Here is a 21,471-nt window from a genome sequence, read left to right as displayed (position 1 = left end):
AGGTGGTGAGCCAGTTGAAGCCACGGGGGTAGCATCAAGTAACCATCAAACACTACTGGGTGCCCTAGGTGGTGCTAGGTCACCCAGGACGATGGGGCTACAGCACCCAGCTAGACGTGGCAAGGCACTCGGGAAATGGGGCCCATGGGCTGAAATTGGCCTAAGGTGGGGGGTCCACCTCTCATTTTAAAGATTAAAAATGGGCCCTGGAAGGTGGTGATGCTCGGGCCTCAGGGGGTCCACCTGGCTTCCATTTTAAATTGGTTGTCCCATGGAAGTGGTTGTCCCTGGAGCCCAGAGGGTACAAAGTGGCACCCCAAATATGTTTAGTAGGAAGCCCCGGGGAGGCAGTGGTCCCCTGCAACTGGGGGGTTCACGTAGCCCCCCATTATATTTATTTAATGTAGCCCTGCAGAGATTTTGTGGTCCCCGGGACCTAGGGGGGATTCACATGGCCCCCATGGAGATGGTTGTCCCCAGGGCCTGGTGCGGTCAGCAAGGCCACCTCTTCAAAATTATGTTATGTACCCCCGGGGAGGTGGTTGTCCCTGGGACCAGGGTGGTCCACACGGCCCCCCTAACTATTTTTAATTTGTTGCCCCAATGACGTGGTGGTCCACGTAGCTCACCAACATTTTTTTTGGTACCTCCCTGGGGCTACTATCAATTTTAATGCAGGGGGCCACGTGCCCACCAAGAGCCCTGAAGACCGCCACCTCCCTGGGACTGTAATCTAAATGGATGCGGGGGGCCAGCCCTCCACCGCAGCCCCACGGAACACCACCTCCCTGCGGCTTAATCAAAATGTATGCCGGGGGTGCCTGTCCCCCCTCAGTCCCAGGGACCAACACCTTCCAGGGCTATATTTAAATAGAGTTTGGGGGCAGCACACCCCCTGCAGCAATGGGGACTACCACCTCCCTGGAGCTATAATAAAAAGAATGATATGGGGTCTGTTTCAGACCCCCACAGCTATGGGGACCACCATCTCAGAGCGGTTATGCTTGTTGGAGGGGGGCCGTGTGGTCTCCCTCATGAAGCCACTAATGGCCCTGGGGACTACCACACCCCAAGGCTAGCTCCTGCTATGTCCCAGGGTGCCCACCTACATATATGAGATATTGAAGCCTAAAAAACTCTGTCTCTTTCCTTCTCATTTTATCTCCTTCAATCAATTTCTCCCACTCAGACACTTACACACCCAGTCACACTCACTTAGACATACACATGCCCACTCACAGACTCACTCACACCCTCATCTACTCACTCACAGACCCGCGCACACACTGACATACCCACTAAAACACTGATGTATGCACTCTCACACCCAGACAGACAATCTGACAGCCACTCTCACCCTAGATCCACCCTCTGATATCTATCTATTGTCACACCCAGAGAGGTCTTGGCCAACTCACACTGTGCATGGCCAAATGTCCATATACAGCATGGGGTTGAGTGGTTAGGGGGAGTTGGCTGCAGGGTCTGGCTGCAGGCCAGGTTTTGCAGGCAACCTTCCCTGCGCACGGGTGAAGGCCATGCAGAGTGCAAGTTTAGGTGCTAATAAGGAGTTGGGCTCCACCAGACCCTATTTCTTCCACCACCATGTGCAGTAGTGGTTGGATTAATGTATAGTAATGAAAATTACTATACGTTAAAAAAAAACATAGCACTTCACTGAGAAAACAAATGTTAGAAGGACGTTGTAGTTACGAAATGGATTTAAAAAAACATAGAAATTCACTGAAAAAAACCCAAAGGTTAGAAGGACGGTAAAGTTAGGAAACAGATTTAAAAAAAAAAAAAGAAATTCACTGAAAAAAACAAATGTTGACACTTTAAACCTACAAAACCAGTGAAATTCAGCAGTTAAAGTTAACTGAGCTAACTATAACTCACGCACACCTAATGCACTGCTTATGACCTTACATCACTCATGACATAGTCAGTGACATCACTGATGACATCACTAGGTTTATGCCCGTCAGCCAAGCAGGTAAGTCGTAATGAGCCGGTCGACGGTCATCAGTAAGGCAGCAACCTCCCCATCGGAAGTTCGGCGGACGGGTCATCCCGTCCACCGAACTCATAATCAGGCCCTAAGTCCTGTCCCCTAAAAGTTCTATTTTAGTTTTAGGCCTTTCTATTGGGGGAGTTACTAGCATTTTATATATTAATGCTGGCTTGGAGGTATTTAAGATAAAGCTAGGGGGTGGCTGTGTGATGGGATGATTTATAGAGGAAGATGAAAGAGTTACTAATGATTATGTAAGCAAGGATTCTGAAATCTGATATTGTTTTAGAGAGGAGGTAGATTGTAGGCGGAGGAAAGAGGGCAGAATGGAATGAGTATAAAGTTGGGAAGAATCTGCTGAGAAACTGTAAAAATACCTTTATGCAGTCATGTACGCCAGAATAGTGGTTTTCCATTTTTCAAAAGCTGCCTGTTATACTAGATTGGAATTCGCAAGAATTGCTCCATTGAAGAAAAATTGGTTATAAAATAAGGTTTAAAAAGAGAACATGAGTGATCGTTTCCAATATTTAGCAGGCTGTGACATGTGTAAAGTGCGATCATGAAAGAAGGGAGGCCTGTTCCAGTAGACACCATAGTTTAGGTTGAGGCTCCAGAGGGTTCTGAAAGCATCCCTCACATTACTTAATAATAAATGCTTTGCGAGAAACTGAGAAATTGGCAGTAGCCCCGCCATGCAAAGGCTGGCGGAAAGGGAGTGCCGGGGGCCCCATAGGGGCCCCTGCCCTGTCCATGCACTTGGCATAGGCAGTGCAGCAGCCTCCATGGACAGCCCCATCATGCTTTCCACTGCCATCCGCCGTCCGCCAAACTCGTAATGAGGGCCTCAATCTTGTGAGGTTGCCATGTCTAGCCCATATCCACAAATTCAGTTTTAAGACAATATTTGTTTAAAGGCATCCCTTCAGATTTTTATGTATTTTGTTTTTATCCTGAGACTTCGGAATATTTATTTAATTGATCAAAGAATTATGGAAGGAAGGTATCTGATTTAGAAATATAGAGGAAAATATAATCTGCATCTACAGTGAATGTAATATGGACATCTTTATGTTGAAAACCCAAAAAGTTATCAGACTGTTTGAGTCTATATGGGAAAGATTCCAGTGCTAAGATGAAAAGTAACGACAATAAGGGGCACCCCTGCATTGTACCTCTATATACAGAGAAATATGGCAATTGAATACCATTTATTAATACAGAGGAAAGTGGTGATGAGTATAATAGAGAGATTAGCTGGAGGAATCCTATGCCGAAACCATGCCAACGGAGAGCATGCATTAGGAATTGCTAATTAACTCGATCAAATGATTTTTCCATGTCTAGTCCTATCACCGCCCTGAGATTGGTAGAGTTTGGGTGCTTTACTGAGAACTTTGAGTTTGCCGTTTGCGACCGCAAAAATGCGTTTTGGTATGTAACAAGTCCAATATGCGATTCAGCAACTTGTTACCGAATCAAAAATTGGATTTGCGACTACATACCGATTCGATATTAGGTCGGGCGAGTCAAGGGCGACCCTTCCTAATACCGAATCGCAGATGTATGTATGATTGTTCCGTGACCGTGAATGCGGTCGCGAAACAATCGCAGTTACCACCTACTTTAAGTAGGGGGTAACCCATTCGCAAAGGGGAAACGGTCCACAGGGACCCCTTGCCCTTAGTGAATGCATCCGAAAATGTCTTTTAAGAGCAGACAGTGGTCCCACCGACCATTGCCTACTTCTAAAAAATGAAAAGAAAACTTTTCATTTTTCATGTTTAAACACATCCTGTTTTCCTTTAAGGAAAATAGGCTGCATTTAAAAAAAAAGATTGCTTTATTGAAAAGCAATCACAGACATGGTGGTCTGCTGAGCCCAGCAGGCCACCATCTCTGTGATTGTAGCCATTCGCAATGGCTCACAAATTGCGACCTACCTCATGAATATTAATGAGGTAGGTCGATTTGCTAGCCTTTGCGAATCGCAGGATGAAACTCCTGGCCTTTCATACATTCCAATAGCGATTACTTAATTGTGATTTGCTAAAAATCGCAACTAGGTAATCGCTATTGTGAAAATTGATACATCTGGCCCCTATATTCTTATTTTTAACAAAACCGGACTGTTCAACTAAAACAGACAAAATATTATTAAGTTTGATAGACAATATTTTTGCAAAGATTTTACCGTCTGCGTTTATTGGCGCTACATGTGCGTTGAGAACTATTTTTGTTTAAAGTGATAGTTTCAAAAATGAATTTAAGAGCATTCAATCCCCCCCACTCCCCTAACAAGGTGACTAGTGAACTAATACACAAGCCCATTGTTATGTGCAGTCCAAGTGTAGGCTGGGATCGTATTATACATGGACACCATTATAGTTTAATAAACCAAACACAGGACAACGTTTTATATGGTGCACATCCTGAAGTCATGTATTTTAAGACCCTCTTTAATGTGATAATGGAGAAAACGGAGGGAAATAGAAATAAAACAATTGACTAGAATCACACAACTTGGTTAAATGGGGAAGCCAAGAATAATCTCATGTTTTCTGGTTTCATATTGTGCAGTTCAGCCAATAAATGTTTATGCTTTGCTTCTCCTACACCCTCCTTACCAACAACCCCTCTCCTCCCCTCACGCTGCCCCCCAAACCACTGACTGCTGGCATTAATGCAGCCCTCTGTGACATCACAGACCAAATATTGTGGCCCCTGGGAAAATGTTTGTGAGTACCCATCCTCTACACTATTCCACCCTATAGCATTCCACTGTATGCCACTCAGTGTTCACAAGTGCACTGTATATTATTCCACTGTACACCACTACACTTTTTGCTATTCCACTGTAGGACACTTCACTCTATGCCACTCAACTTTTCCCGATTCTACTCCATGCCACTTTACTATGCATCACTCCACACTACATCACTCCACTGAACGCTATTTCACTCTACCTAACTACACACTATGCAACTCAACTCTATAATATTTGACTCTACTCCACTCAATTCTACCCTTCTCCACTGTTCACCACTCTACTGTGTGTTGCCCCACTTTGCCCAACTCCTCTCTACACCAACTGCGCACTCCATTCTACACCAGTCAACTGTACACTATTCCAATCTTTGCCACTCCACTCTTGGCCACTCTGGTGTATGCCACTCCACTCTATTCCACTCCACCCTATGCTAGTCCACTGCACACTATTTCAGTGTACACTACTCTACTATTCCACTCTGTCACTCCACTGTATACCACTTTACTCTATGCTAGTCCACTGCAAGCCACTCAACTCTTCCTCAATCCACTCAGTGCCACTCTGCTCTGTGCCTCTCCCTTGAATGCCACTCCTCTGTATGCTATCCCAGTGTATGTCAATTCAGTCTACCTTACTACACTCTATGCCACTCCACTCAACAGCACTCGACTGTATGCTATTGCACTGTATGCCACTCCACTCTACACCACCGCAGTGAATGCCACTCCAATCTATGCCACTCCACTCTATGACACAGCACTCAATGATATTCAGCGATATGTACCTCCCCTCTATGCCGTAGCACTCTATGCCATGCCATTGTATGCTATTGCACTGTAAGTCACTCCGCTCTACACCACTCCACGATACGCTACTTCGTTCTACTACACTCCACTCTACTCAACTCCGCTCCTTGTCACTCCACAGTACTCAGCTCAACAACACTATACTCTACTGTTAGAAATTGGGAACAGAGGCCACTGACAGCTGTCATTGCCATCCACCAGACCTCAGGCCATCCTGGGGTCTCTGACCTCTGTGGAGTGGGAGGCGGTAGCCCCAGATGCCTTGCACCCCTTTTCAGTGATACCTTCCACCAGAACATGGGTTTTATCTGGAAACTGACCACCCAGCCTAGGGTCTGTACCCTAAGGCTGAAGAGGAGACAGGGGTGGGCCCTCTCCTACTCTGCTCCTCCATCTGGGGTCCTGTGCCCTCTGCCTGGGAATAGTATTCTCAGAAAACTGAATTGTTAGGGCACCTATAGAGGCTGCCCCTGCAAATTCCACTGACACCAGGGGCAACTCATTCCCTGCAAGGCAGTCTAAGTGCATCTGGGGACTAACTATGACCCTCCTCTGGATCACCTCCCATCCCCACTCTAGGGATACCAGGTCATAGGATTAAGAAGTCTTGTCCATGGGCTGGAGTCACCCTACAGACCTTCCCTGTGTACAGGTCTGGGGAAGCTAGCCTTTCCACTAGCATGGACTGGCTAACCCCGGTGTTCATCAGAGCAGTGACTGGGACATGATTCCCTGTCTTCTGGAAGAAGTGACAACTCCCACCCTCAGTGATCCCCAAGTCACCCTCTGCATCTTTCTCCCAACTAAGGGAGCTTACAGCATGGTCTATAACCTTACTCTGGGGCTACTTACCCCTGAGGCCACATTGGCCACCCCTGTAGAGGTCCCATCAGTAGGTGGTTTCTAAAGACAGATAAAGTCCCCCTGTTTGTGTCCTAGCTGAGAGAAATCAAAGCAGCAGGGTTGGAAATGTGGTGGTCTGGGCCACCGCCCACGAGAACTCCCTCACTCTTTCTCAGAAGGGGCATGGGAACCCTTTCACCCCCCTTACTCTGGGACTTCTCTGTGTCTTCCTTGACCATGAACCACCTTCCTATGGAACCCGGTGCTGACCCAGTGGTCTGCCTCCTTAGCAAGCTCCATGGGGTCAGAGAGCTTACTGGCAACAAGGTGGTGGCGCAGATCTGGAAAACAAAGACTGAACATGTGCTCTTTTGCAACCAAAATATACAGTTCCTGTTTATCATCTATCTCACTGCCCTTAACCAAACTATCCAGTGCCTTGTAAAACGAATCCCCACAATCCACCCAGATCTTTGTTGAGCCGTGCAGCTGGCAATGCAAAGGCGATGGTTTAGGGCTGAGGGTGATGCAGCGGTTCCGAGCTGTACTGTTGGTGCTGCAATGTCTTCATCCTCAGCAACAATTGTGATGTTTCGCTGTTGAGCTGAGATGTTGTAGTTCCTATCAGCTTAGCATCTATGATGCATGGATTCCCAATAGAAAACAGATGCAGGACCCACTTCCAAAGGCTCAGGACTGAATTGGCACCACTTGGCAGGGTAGTAGATACTCCTGGCAGAGGACAGAAGCTGTAGCAAAGATGAGTGAAGTCTTTGATGTCCCTGAGATTTCAGAGCAGGAGGCAAGTCAGCAAGTCCTTGGATTAACTTTGGTTCCAGGTATGTAGAGCTGCAGGTCCAGTCCTTCTCATTCCCAGGCAAAGAGGTAGCAGGGAGGACACAACAAAGCAGGAGGTCCAGTACTTATACCCAGTTGTGCTTTTGAAGTGGGATAGACTTCAAAGAGAGGCCTTTGAAGTGCACAGCCCCTGCCCTTCCTATCATGGCTCCAAACACACTACAGTGGGTTATGCAGCCCTTTGTGAGGGCTCAGGAACCAGTCTATTCAGAGGTAAGTATCAGCTCCCCCCTCACATCTTGCTCAGGATGGACCATCAACATGCAAATGGCTGCTCAGTCACTCCTAAGCTGCCTTTGTGTGTAGATCTCTGGAGGAAATGTGCAAGAGTCCAGTTGTCACCCACCCAGATGTGTATTCAGAGACAGGCAGAAGGCACTAGATTATTTAAAGTAAGAAAATGCCAACTGTGTTGAAGTGGCATTTTCAGCATTTCAATTTAAAATCCAACTTCACCATAAGTTGTGATTTTAAATTGTGATTCCAGATACCAAACTTGGGGGTCCCATCCCTTCCCAATTGGAAATGACACTATAAAATGTATTAAGTTCAATTCCAACTTTATCATATGGGAGAGACAGGCCTTGCAGTGGTGAAAAACTAGTTTAAGAGTTTTTCACTACATGAACATGTAAAACCTAAAAATACATGTCCAACTTTTTAACTACACTGTACCCTGCCTTTAGGGCTGTCCAGGGGGCCTAACTTAAGGGTGACGTATATGTATTAAAAAGGAAGGTTTGGGCATGGCAAGTGCGTTAACTACCCAGGTCAACATGGCAGTTTATAATTGCACGCACAGGATCTGCAATGGCAAGCCTGAGCCATGTTTGAAGGGCTACTGCAGTGGGTGACCAATCAGTGCTAAAAGCCCACTTGTAGCATTTACTTTACAAGCTCTGGGCACATGTAGTGCATTTGACATTACTCTATTTTATGACAATGCAGTCTACACCTATCCACTGTACAGCCCTCCACTCTATGCTACTCAACTCTGTGGTATCCCACTGTACGCAACTCTACTCTACGACACTACACTTTATGCTATTCCACTCTATAGCACTCCACTTCAGTTTATGCCAGTGCACTGCACACTATTACACTGTACACCACTCTACTCTACTCCACTCCAATCCACACTACTACTCTCTATACTATTTCACTGTATGACACTCCACTCTACACCACTCTACTCTATGTTATTCCGGTATTTGCCACTTCACTCTACATTCCTACTCTGTTTGCCATTACACTCAATGTTATTCCACTCTATATCCCTCCACTGTACACTATTCCACTGTATTCCACTCCACTCTATGCCACTCCACTCTACGCCACTCCACCATATGCTATTCCACTGTACTCCTTCCCACTCTTCAATACTCCACTCTATATCACTCCACAGTACACTATTACACTGAACCCAACAACAGTTTATGCCACTACACAGTATGCTATTACACTGTACACTACAGCAGTCTATCACACTACACTCTACCCACTCCACTCTAGAATACCCCACTGTACAGTATTCCACTCTACACCTCTGCACTGTATGCCACTCCACTCCACCCCACCGCACTCCAGGCTGTGCTATTCAACTGTTTTCCACCGCAATGTACCTCACTCCACTCTATGCCACTCCGCTATGTGCCACTCTATGATATTCTACTCTATGCCACTACACTATATGCCACTCCACTCTATGCACCTCCACTCTTCTTCAATCCAGGATATGCCACTCCACTCTATGCTTTTCCACTGTATGCCACTCCACTGTACCTCATCCCACTATAGGTAATTATCAGCTCTACCACTCCAAATTACCCTCAAAACCTTTCCACTCTTTTCCACTCTACTCTATGCTACTCCACTCAATGCCACCCCACTGTATGCTATCCCACTGCATGGCAGACCACTCTACTACTCTACACTCTACACCACTGCACTCTACCTCAACTACACTGTGCAATTCCACTGCATGACAGTCCATTCTACACCACTCTAGTCTACACCATTCCTTTCTATTATACTGTACCGTACGCCAATCCACGCTACACTATTCCACTATATGCAACTCTACTGTACGTCACTCTGCTTTATGCTATTCCACTGTAGGCCACCCCACTCTACACCACCCTACAACACTTGATTCCACAGTATACTATGTAACCCCAGTCTACTTCACTCCATGCCACTCTGCTTTTGAATACTGTTAGAAATGGGGTCTTTGGTTGGCAGTCAGGTTACCCCCTGTCCAAGCAAGGACCCTCACTCTAGTCAGGGTAAAGCACAATCACCCTCAGTTAACCCCCACTGACCCCTCTGGTAGCTTGGCACAAGCAGGCAGGCTTAACTTCAGAGATGTAAGTGTAAAGTATTTGTACCAACACACATAGGCCCTCATTCTGACCTTGGCGGGCGGCGGAGGCCGCCCGCCAAAGTCCCGCCGTCAGCTTACCGTTCCGCGGTCGAAAGACCGCGGCGGTAATTCTGACTTTCCCGCTGGGCTGGCGGGCGGTCGCCTTCAGGCCGCCCGCCAGCCCAGCGGGAAAGAGGCTTCCACGATGAAGCCGGCTCGGAATCGAGCCGGCGGAGTGGAAGCTGTGCGACGGGTGCAGTTGCACCCGTCGCGTATTTCACTGTCTGCGCAGCAGACAGTGAAATACATTTAGGGGCCCTCTTACGGGGGCCCCTGCAATGCCCATGCCAGTGGCATGGGCACTGCAGGGGCCCCCAGGGGCCCCGCGACCCCCCCTACCGCCATCCGGATCCCGGCGGTCGGACCGCCGGGATCTGGATGGCGGTAGGGGGGGTCGGAATCCCCTCGGCGGCGCAGCAAGCTGCGCCGCCGTGGAGGATTCAATGGGGCGGCGGTACACTGGCGGGAGCCCGCCAGTGGTGCCGGTCCGACCGCGGCTTTACCGCCACGGTCGGAATCCCCATTGGAGCACCGCCGGCCTGTCGGCGGTGCTCCCGCGGTCCTCCGCCCTGGCGGTCTTTGACCGCCAGGGTCAGAATGACCGCCATAGTAACTTAATGAAAACACTACAAAATTACACAACACAGGTTTAGAAAAATAGTAAATATTCATCTAAACAAAACAAGACTAAAATGACAAAAATACAACATATAGAAGTCAAGTTATGGACTAAAAGCAAAAAGAGTTTTAAATCCTCGAGAAAACAGGTAAAACACTGTTAGTGTTGAAAAGTACCTGGGTAGAGTCAAAATAACACGCAAGGGTGAGTGTGCGTCGAAAAAGGTAAGCGGTGCCTCGATTTCTCACCCGGAAGCGAGATCGTGCGTTGTTTCTCCTTCACCAGTCTGGTTGGGGTGCGTCGTTTTTCCTCCCCCCAGGGAAGCGATACATTAATCCAGGCAGCACTCAGGTCCGGACAGGGGTTGCGTCATTTTTCTGCACCCAGCAAGGTTTGCATCGAAAATTCTGCCGCACGGTATCAGCATGTGGGTTGCAATGTTATCAGCATCTGTCAGCGGGTGTTTCTTGCCATTCTTTCAGCTACGTGCGTCGATTTACCATCCGCGATGCCGGTGGAGGGTCCATTTCTGCTGCAAAACCAGCAGTGCGTTGTTTTTTAGCCGCGTCTTGGAAGGTGCGTCAATATTTTCCCTGCACAACGTGTGAGGATTTTCATTCTTGGTCTGCCAGCTTCACCTTCCAAGGCCCCAGAAACTGAATAGGGCACCACTTGGCAGGGCAGGAGTCTCAGCAAAGATTCCAGGTGCTGGCAGGAGAAGTCTTTGATGGCCCTGAGACTTCAACAACATGAGGCAAGCTCAGGAGCAGCCCTTGGAGATTTCTTCACAAGCAGGAAGGCACACAAAGTCCAGTCTTTGTCCCCCTGCACAGGCAGAAGCAGCAACTGCAGGATAGCTCCACAAAGCACAGTCTCAGGCAGGGCAGCACTTCTCCTCAGCTCTTCAGCTCTTCTCCATGCAGAGGTCCCTCTTGATGTGCAGAAGTGATCTAAAGTCTGTGGTTTTGGGTGCCCTTCTTATACCCATTTTTGCCATTGATGTTGTCAGGAATAAGGCTGTGCGCGGTCCAGATCCTGCCTGAAACTCCACTGTGCATATTTGCGGTGCTTCATGCACACCACTTGTCATCTCCTCTTGTTCTAGAAGTGGTTATCAGCGTCGCCTGCCCTGTGGTAAAGCTAATGTAGCTGCAGTGTCAGGACATTGGTTGTCAAGATGCACTTTTCAGTGTTATTCTATGAATGGACTACAATTCCCAGGTTTTTAGAGGCAGCGGCCATCTTGGGGTGTGGCAGGCCTATAAAGCCCAGCCACACCCAAGCACATTGCTCACTATTTTGAAGACTTTGATGCAGTCAGACCTCGTGGGGGTTCCTCTGAAGAAGAGCAGATTTCCTGCATGGCAGATTGACAGCAAATCGGAGTATCCTTGTTTTCATGGTGAATTCAGACACGAGTAGGTCGTACTTGTAGCGGTAAGGTCTTGATGAGCCCAATCTTGAAGGGCGTTGTTACTTCCAAAATTAAAGCGCCCCTTAGCACAACGAGCAAAGCGCTTCAGGTCACAACAGTAAAAGCGCTCCTGGCACGACGATAAAAGCACTTCAGGCCAAACGAGTAAAACAGCCTTGGCGCGATGATCAAAGTGTTTCGGACCACATGAGTAAAGCGGTCTTGGCACAAGGATCAAACCGCTTCATGCCTCATGAGTAAAGCGCCCCGTTAGCACAACGAGCAAAGCGCTTCGGGTCACAAGAGTAAAGAGCCCTTGGCACGACAATCAAAGCGTTTCATGTCACATGAGTAAAGCGGTCTTGGCACGATAATCAAAGCTTTCAGGTCACCTGAGTAAAGCAGTCTTGGCACGACAATCAAAGCGTTTCAGGTCACATGAGTAAAGCGGTCTTGTCACGAAAATCAAAACGCTTCAGGTCACATGAGTAAAGCGCCCCTTAGCCCAACGAGTGTAGCGCTTCAGACAAAGCAAGTAAAAGCGATCTCTGGCATAATTAACAAAGCGCTTCATGTATGATGATCAAAGCGCTTCATGAACAATAAACAAGGCGCTTCTGCCCAACAAACAAAATCGCTTCAAGTTTAATGAGTCAAACTTTCAGGCCTTAGTAGTAAATGTGAAAACGTTTTTGGAGATAAGCAAATCATTGTTTTTTGGGAAGCATAATATGTGAGATACATATTTAAGTCTTTGAGAATTTCTAGGCTGAGATCAAACGTTTATGTTATGAATGCATAATTGTTACATGATTGATATTCAGAGTATGACCATAGTCCAAAGCTCTTGCCATCTCTAGGTTCAGAGATTGCAGTTTGTTCTTGTTCCATGATTCAAAGAAGGGTCTACGCCCAATTCACAAAGGGTCTCAATCTGATACCACAGAGACACCTTTATTCAAGAGTCTATTGGTGAGTTTATACCGTTATGAATGAGTATATGCATATTTGTTCTAACCATTTCTTTTCAGATCTCTCTCCCTGCAGTTCCCTACCCTAATTCCCTTCCCCCCGCCTGGCTTCATCATAACTCTGTGCTATGATAGCTTTCTGAGTTGGTGACGCCGAGAGGTGGGCCTTTTGTTCAGCACTGTGCAGATCCCGAGAAAAGGGCACTGTGACAGAAGTAGGCTTACTTCAAAGGAAAGTCTCTCTTGTTTGTGAAATCCTGCCTTGCCCAGGCCAGGCCCCAAACACACACCAGGGGTTTGGAGGCTGCATTTTGTGAGGGCAGGCACAGCCCTTTCAGGTGTAAGTGACCACTCCCCCCCTCCCTCCTAGCACAGATGGCTCATCAGGATATCCAGGCTACACCCCAGCTCCCTTTGTGTCACTGTCTAGAGAGAGGTGCAAACAGCCCAACTGTCAAACTGACCTAGACAGGGAATCCGCAAACAGGCAGAGTCACAGAATGGTTTAAGCAAGAAAATGCCCACTTTCCAAACGTGGCATCTTCAAAGACACAATCCTAAAACCAACTTTACTTAAACATGTATTTTTAAATTGTGAGCTCAGAGACCCCAAACTCCACACGTCTATTTGGTCCCAAAGGGAATCTACGCTTTAATAATTTTTAAAGGTAGCCACATGTTAACTTATGAGAGAGATAGGCCTTGCAACAGTTTAAACTAAATTTGGCAGTATTTCACTGTAGGGACATATGAAACACATTAGTATATGTCCTACATTAAACATACACGCACCCTGCTCATGGGGCTGCCTAGGGCCTGCATTAGGGGTGTCTTACATGTAGGAAAAGGGAAGGTTTAGGCCTGACAGTGGGAACACTTGCCAGGTTGAATTGGCAATTAGAATCTGCACACACAGACACTGCAGTGGCAGGTCTGAGCCATGTTTACAGGGCTACTAATGTGAGTGGCACAACCAGTGCTGCAGGCCCACTAGTAGCATTTGATTTACAGGCCCTGGGCACCTCTAGTGCACTGTACTAGGGACCTACCAGTAAATCAAATATGCCGATCATGGAAAGTCAAGTATGTATACATTTTACACAGGAACACTTGCACTTTAGCACTGGATAGCAGTAGTAAAGTGCCCAGAGTAACAAAAATAGCAAAAACAGAGTCCAGCACACATCAACAACCTGGGAAACAGAGGCAAAACGTTAGGGGAGACCACGCCAAGAATGAAAAGTCTAACAAATACGCTACTCTAATCTATGCTGCACCACTCCACTGGAATCCACTCCACTCTACTCCAGTGTACAACTCTCAATCTACACCATTCCTCTCTACCACACTGTACTCTACTTTATGCAGTTCCAATGTACAAGACTCTACCTTACTCCTTGCCACTATACAACACTATACTCCAGTCTATGCCCCGACACTGTTCTGTACAACCCTTTACTCTATTCTGTGCCCCTATAACCCAGTTATAAAACTCTACTCCACTCTACAACACTTTACAAACCTCCACAGCACACCACTCCATTGTACTGTACTGTACAGTCCAATGTATAACACTTTACTCAACTCTACACTATGCTTGTCCACTGTAGTGCACTCCACGCCACTGTACTATATAACACGCCACTGCACTATATAGCAAGTTATTCCACTATACTCTACCCCACTCCACTCTCCTCTATGTTACTCTACAGCACTCTACTCCACTCCAACCCGCTCTACTGCACCCCATTCCTCTTTATAACACTCCAGTCTATCTCACTACACTCTTCACCACTCCACTGTACGCTATTCTACTATACGCCACTCCACTATACTCCACTCTACTCTGACACTTCACTCCACAATAGTACACATATATTAAAAATGAAAAAAATATTAAATGGAAAAAACAAAGGTTAAACCTTATTACAATTAGGAAAACTTCAGTTATTCTTGCTATAAAAACCAAACTTAAAATACATAAACATTACACATTCTAAAGATCTGCCTATACCATAAATTTATAAATGACACTCTACCTTTTATTTTTTGTAACTTTATTTATTCTTTAACCACAAACCAAATTAAACTACTCAAAAATATACATTTCTAATCGTGTACTTATACCTTGAATTCATAATTTACGCAACACCCTCAAATTATTCAAACTTGTCCTCCTCCATATGCAGTGTTTTCACCACAGTAGCCACACCAAGTTTGCTATAACTCATCACCAGAACGTGCACTGTGTTCTCATAAATCATGTGATTTGCGATGTTAAAAGTATTATTTTAAATGCTATTATTTTAGAGAGTATAATTAATATAATATAAAAGGGTATAAGCAGTATATGGAGAAAGTGCACCTGATACCATATTTGGAGAAGATACCACTGCTCCTAAGGACTCCCCAGTAAAAGTAAAATCAGTCTTATTTGGGAGTAAAGTGTCCTGAGGTGCTGCCTGTAGGTAATGCGGATGCGCTGTCCCCATCCTCCCACCACCCAGTACTGGAATGGAAGAGCTGGAAAATCACAAGGAAACACTTCACTAGAAGTCAGTGCTGGGTCATGCACAGGTTATAAAGCACTGGTTGTCAGTAATGCACTTAGCCTGGCAGACCATTTTGCTCAAGCCTAGCCCTAATGCAGGGTTTTCACCAATGTGAGGCTGGACACAGTGACAGGACTTGCAAAAGATCATGAGATTCACTCTGTCCTGCACTCTACGGTTCACTGTTCGTGATACCATCATTTTGGTAACTATTGTGATGCGGTAATGAACATTGGAACATTATAACATCCATCTCTGGTGGAGCAGACAGAGAAAAATAAGTTAGTACACTGCTGCCCAAAGAATCCTGACAGTGCCAGTCGTGAGTCTCAAGAGCAGGTGGTGACCACCGATGAAGCAATAGAGGTTGACCATTGATATGATGTTTCTTAGTAAGGAGTAGCATATACTTCGTAAACACTTGAGGGCTGAATTCATATAATTTATTTCACCAATAATACATCAATTATTATTGTGTGATCACTATATTCGTTGCAAAGGAATCAATGACTTTTTACCAACCCATACATTATTTACACCACACCCACGCAAATATCTTAATCCAACATATATGAAACAATTTAACACCCAACATCATAAAATATCTATTCCTCTGTACAATGTCCTTATACTTAATTATTATACACTTGACAGCCACATAACCAATCCAACAAGTGTTGGTGTCTGTCGTTACAGGTAGTCCCATACCAGGATACTCATTGCCTAAGTCCAAACTCTTATATCATGGACTCTGGCTGATGATCTTGTATCCTACTTGTCTCTTTCCACTTTTGTTGGGGACTCCTTAAATCACAAGATGTTGACACATTTCAACCTCCTCTATTCGTGACTCTTCGGGACATTATAAGGTTAGTGTATCGGTATCTTGTCATTATAAATACACAAATAAAACCCATCACTTCAGGGCTTTTACATAAAATAAAAATATGCCATGACGTAGTGATATGATAGAGGAACGTTGTCACCTCACTGGGTTTCATGCACAGGCAAGCTTTTAGAGCAATCTGTCAATACTTGATGTGTATTGCACCTCAACATTGTCCAGCCCACATATCCCCAGTTTGTTATATAACTCTCCATGAGTAAGCCAGAAATGTGCAAAAATCACGCGGAGGGCTACATATCCATAAGGCCAGTCCGTGACCTTAGAGTCATCACCCAGTGAGGAGAAACACTGATTTGCAGTCCTAAAACATGCCGAAACACTCTACCTGGAGGACCACATTAGGGGCACTGCTTCCCCTCAAAACGCCACCAGTCAAGGCACGTAACATCAACTCTACTAAAGAAACCACTAAAAAAAAAAAAAACACAAGATCTATTAAAAATGGGTCAGTTCCCTTGGTGTCTAAATAAAGCTCCGGGACCCATCGGCTGCTAGCTCACCTCAAAAAGGACACAAAAAAGCATCCACGGTGCTCACCCACTTGGCTCCGAGGCAGATGGACCATCTCCTGCCATTCAGAACTCAGTTACAGGTATCTCTAGACGCTGACCTCATGGGTCCAAAGAAAACAGGTGCACCCGGAGTGAATGTCAACTCTTGGGCCTGGAACAATAGGCTGCGAAGCAGTATACTGTTGCTTATGCGTGTAGCGGGAACCCATTTACACCTATAAACAGACTGGCCAAGATAAATAAATATCTACAAATTATAAATGCAAGACTGTTGAAATAAATTGTCTATTTGTTAAAAAATAGACCCTTGTTGTGTAAGAAAACTAAACATCTGAGGGCCTGGACACAAGTAAGTGAAATCACATCCACAAAATATAACATAGTCAAGGAGTTATGCTCGTTGCGAATCAAAACAGAATGGACATTCACTTTCACAATCTCCACATAAAGAATGTACCAATTCGTCTTTTTAAATGGATGTCTCACAACCACCAGAAAGAGCATCTATATATCCAACAAAGCCCATGCCTCTTCATATTTATTAAGCCCATGTGTTGCAGTGTTAAATCTGGCAATCAATCAAGCTTCTGTCCTCAAAAGGCACCGATTCACTTGTGCTTTTTTCACTGACGTGGGGACTACGTACATCACTGACCATTCCATGTAATTTTCTTTGTTTCCGTTTTCACTAGAATGTTGTACCAAAGGTGCCGCTTGTACAAGGCATCGTATCGGTGTTGCAAAATCCTCTGTTTAACTTGATGAGTAGTTTGACCTATATAGAACCTATAACATGGACATTTAATGTAATTCACAAAAAAAATTGTGCTGCACTTAGTATAGGTCCTCTGGTGCCATATCTGTCTCACAATGGTGACCTCTTTGTAAAATTGCAAGCTTTACATCTGGCGCACTTATAATGTCCAGTTACCAAAGGAAAACCCATTGCATTGGTAAATGATAAATTGTCCGTTTTCTGCTTTGCCCCTTGCTTAATGTTGGTGAAGATTTTTGCCTTTCCTTAAAGCAAAGAAGGGTCGTACCATTTGGATGTCTCTGATTATTTTCATGTTGCAATTAATAATTCTTTTGATTTTGTTGGCAATGGGAGAAACAGTGAGAACACGTCAAAGGTGCTTATTGCTTTTTCTCTTTAGGAACAAGGAGGTGTTCCCTCGGGGTGAACCATGCACACTTTAAAGCATGTTTAACTCATTTTCTGGTGTAGCCTCCCTGAATGAGTGTGTTACTAAGATTTTCTCCATTCTGAAAATACTCTTCTTTGCATTTGCAATTCCTCCGTATCCATAAAAACTGTCCATGGGGCAAATTCTCTTTAAGTGCCCTAGGATGACTGCTCTGAAAATGTAATAGAGAATTCCTATCAGCAGGTTTGGTTAATAGGTTGATTATTAACCCATCATTGCCTACAGTAATCCATAGATCCAAAAAGTTAAATCTCTCTCTACTGTCATTCCTAGTAAAATGGAGGTTTGGTGACTTGTTGTTTTTTTTTTTTTTTAAATTAATTTTATTGTATTACAATACAGAACAACATGTATCCAATACATTAGTCGAAGCACCAATCGTCATTTTCATAATCAGGCGCCCTATGGTGTAAAGTTACATTGACAGTCCAGACAATGACCAGGATCTTTAGCTGCTAACTTCTCAGTAGCACAAGCCAGTCGATAAAATACCAACTGACAGTTCGACTGTGCACTCAACTTCTGCAACAGACAACAGAGGGGTGAGGGAGGGAGGAGAGGGAAAGGGGTGAATGTGGGAAGATAGGAGTTTCTTCGCATCACCAATACCCTATTAAAAAATGTAAACAATAAGTTCATTGCATCAGGAGGATCTGATACAAACGGACCATATCCCCTCGCATCTGCGTCTATATCACCTTGTTAATTCAAGGATGTGAGGTATGTTCGTAGGGGTGCCCATATATCTACAGGGCGCAAGCCAGGTGGCATCATTTCCCAGTAAGCTTTCAAGTGTTCTTGGCAGTACGCTGCGTCTCTCAGCCAGTCCATTCTGCAGGGTGCCAGACGCCTCCCCCAACACATATGCCAGCCTGCGCTTTGCCAACACCAACAGCAGCCCAACTAGTTTCCTATACTCCTATGGATCATCTTGACATATCGTAGGAGAACAAGTTTAGTGGAGCGTGGCATGTCTATCCCAATCGTTTCCTTAATCACACCCAGCACATCACACCAGTACTTTTTCAATACCATGCAACTGCACGCCTGGCACAGGTAGCATCCAGCCTTACACCCATCTGGAGACTTGTTATTAAGCAAGTTATGAACTTCCATCGGAGTTTCAGCAGACCTTCGCCAAATGAAATAAATGTCATCAATATATCGAAGCCATGGGGGGGCGTGGCCTGACGCCACGGCGGTTGCAGCCTCTTCGTGAGGCTCCCGCTTTACTCTCCTCGCCCTCGGGATTATGACAACAAAATCTGCCCCAAACCGAAACAACTAGGAGCGGAAGGTGCGGAGACCCCCCCCGGCCGCTTCAAAATGAGTTCTGGAGTCCGGGAATCCCATTTGTGAGTTCCGAAATGGGAAGGAGTGGTTTCATGGCAGAACGTAAGATGGCGGCCGCCATCTTCATCGCAACCCCGATGCAAGCATAGAGCAGGTGAAAGAGCAGCCTGCACCGCGCTCGGTGCTAGATCTCCGGCACATCTCCAGCCGTCTGCGCCGGAGGCATCATCCGGATAGCGATAGGCCCGTAAGGACTCCACCGCATCGAGGTGAGCAGCGCGTACCTCTGGCCCCTTGTGGAGAGTGAGAAAACGGAGCACCGATGATCGGATCGAAAGCCAGGGACGTAACAGACGGGGTCCCCCGGCCTGGGGCCCTTGGTAAATAAACTCTGGGGGCCCCGTTTGTGGTCCCAACGGAACGCCACTGGGGGCACTTGAAAATAAGGCCTTGCAATCGTGGTGCCTGGGGGAGGCCCCTGGTAATAAAGTGAAGCACCCCCAGCTCTGAAAACCACCCAGGGGACATAAAGCGATGCGAATCCCAGTGGGGTCTAATTCCCAAAACTCTACACAAGGAGAGGGACCCCCGAGGAGGCCCGGGGCCGGTTGACCCTGCCACACCGTGGTGAGTTGCGCGCGCCTCTGGATCCCTGTGGGGAGAAGGAAAGCAGAGCGCCGACAACCAGATTGGGGGGCCGGGAACGAAGCTTGCCCCTTCTCTTGGGCAAATAATAGCGACCTGCAGAAAAGCCACCCACATTGGGCGCACCTACGGCTCCATAAAATGGGCAAAACAGGCAGACGCTGCGACACAGACTGCAGTACTGGCCATCCTGCCAAGGCGATGATGGAACAGGGGAACCTGACGAAACTTGCCCCAGGGGACGAGAAAGAAAAAGAAGATCCCACCCTCCAAGATGTGCTGCAAGCGATAACAGACTCCAGAGTCGCCCTAGAAGGGAAAGTAGACGCAGTGGCAACTGACTTAACGGTGCTCAGGGATGACCATCGCCACCTTGCAGAAAAAGTGAACACCACGGACAAGCAATTGGAGGAACTGCGGCCTGAAATAAAAGACAATACTAAATTAACACACCAAATGGAGAAACGAATCAGAAAAATAGAACTACCGGCCAAAAATAGATCACGGCGAAACAATATCCGCGTCATAGGGTTACCAGAACAAACTGAAGGGTCCAACCTGGTAGAATTTCTAGAAAATTGGCTTCAGGAAAAAGTAGCAGATGATGGCTTATCCCAGTTCCTTGCTATAGAAAGAGCTCACAGGGTCCCAGCGCGCTCCCCCCCACCAGGTGCTCACCGGATACCAGTAATAGCCAAATTGCTTCATTACAGAGACAGGGACTACCTACTAAGTCATGGTAGGAAGAAAGAAGACTGCACGCTTGACAACCACGTGATCCGTGTCTTCCCTGATTTCTCTAAAGAAGTGCAGAAGCAGAGAGCCTCCTTTAGGGAAGCCAAACAAAAACTCTGCAAGATGGGGGTCCATTATGGGATGATGTTCCCAGCCAGGTTAAGAATAGTAACTAAACTGGCGCGCAATTCTTCGACACGGCGGAAGACACCTGGAGCTGGATCAATGCACAGACGACAGGGGACAGGAACCACAGTCCTGAAAATCTTCGCTCGGACCGCAAGGGGAAAAACAAGCAAAATAATTCCAGTAGACGGAGCAGCCCGTCCCCACTTGAAATTCTGAAAGAAGGACAAAAAGCTATGGAAGCAGCTGCTTCCCTCAGCGGTTCAGATCACGGATCGCCCAAACAATCCCAAGAAGACATAGAACATTCTGAATCAGAGCAAGAATCGGAATTCTCGCACACATCCGATAGACAAGGTCCAGATCTGACTCCGGGGACCTCGGATAACATCATCTGATGGAAAATCAAGTAATCACAGCCGCGGAGGCATGGGAACCTGAGGAGAAAAACGTGCCACACCCGTAATCAAGACAATGAATGCTGACATCCTTGCGGTGTAACCCCACAGGCTGAAAACAACTGAACAGAACACAGATTTCGGGCTATGAAATACCCGTGTGATAGACTCCCGAGGGTCGGGGAGAGGACGCCTTGCTATGCTCTCGGATCCATCTCAGAGCACCCCCCACATTGATGGACTGGTTAAAGCTTTTCCATTAGTTTGGGCGAGAGAGGTTTCTACTTTTGTCCCGGGGTTGGGGAGTTGGGTAACCACAGTTTGGGGGTTTAATATGGGTTTAGATAAGTTCCAGAGAACCCTTACTAAAAAGAAGGA

This window comes from Pleurodeles waltl, chromosome 5 (assembly GCF_031143425.1).
Source record: "Pleurodeles waltl isolate 20211129_DDA chromosome 5, aPleWal1.hap1.20221129, whole genome shotgun sequence".
Taxonomy (NCBI): domain Eukaryota; kingdom Metazoa; phylum Chordata; class Amphibia; order Caudata; family Salamandridae; genus Pleurodeles; species Pleurodeles waltl.
Note: the sequence above shows the minus strand (reverse complement) of the source record.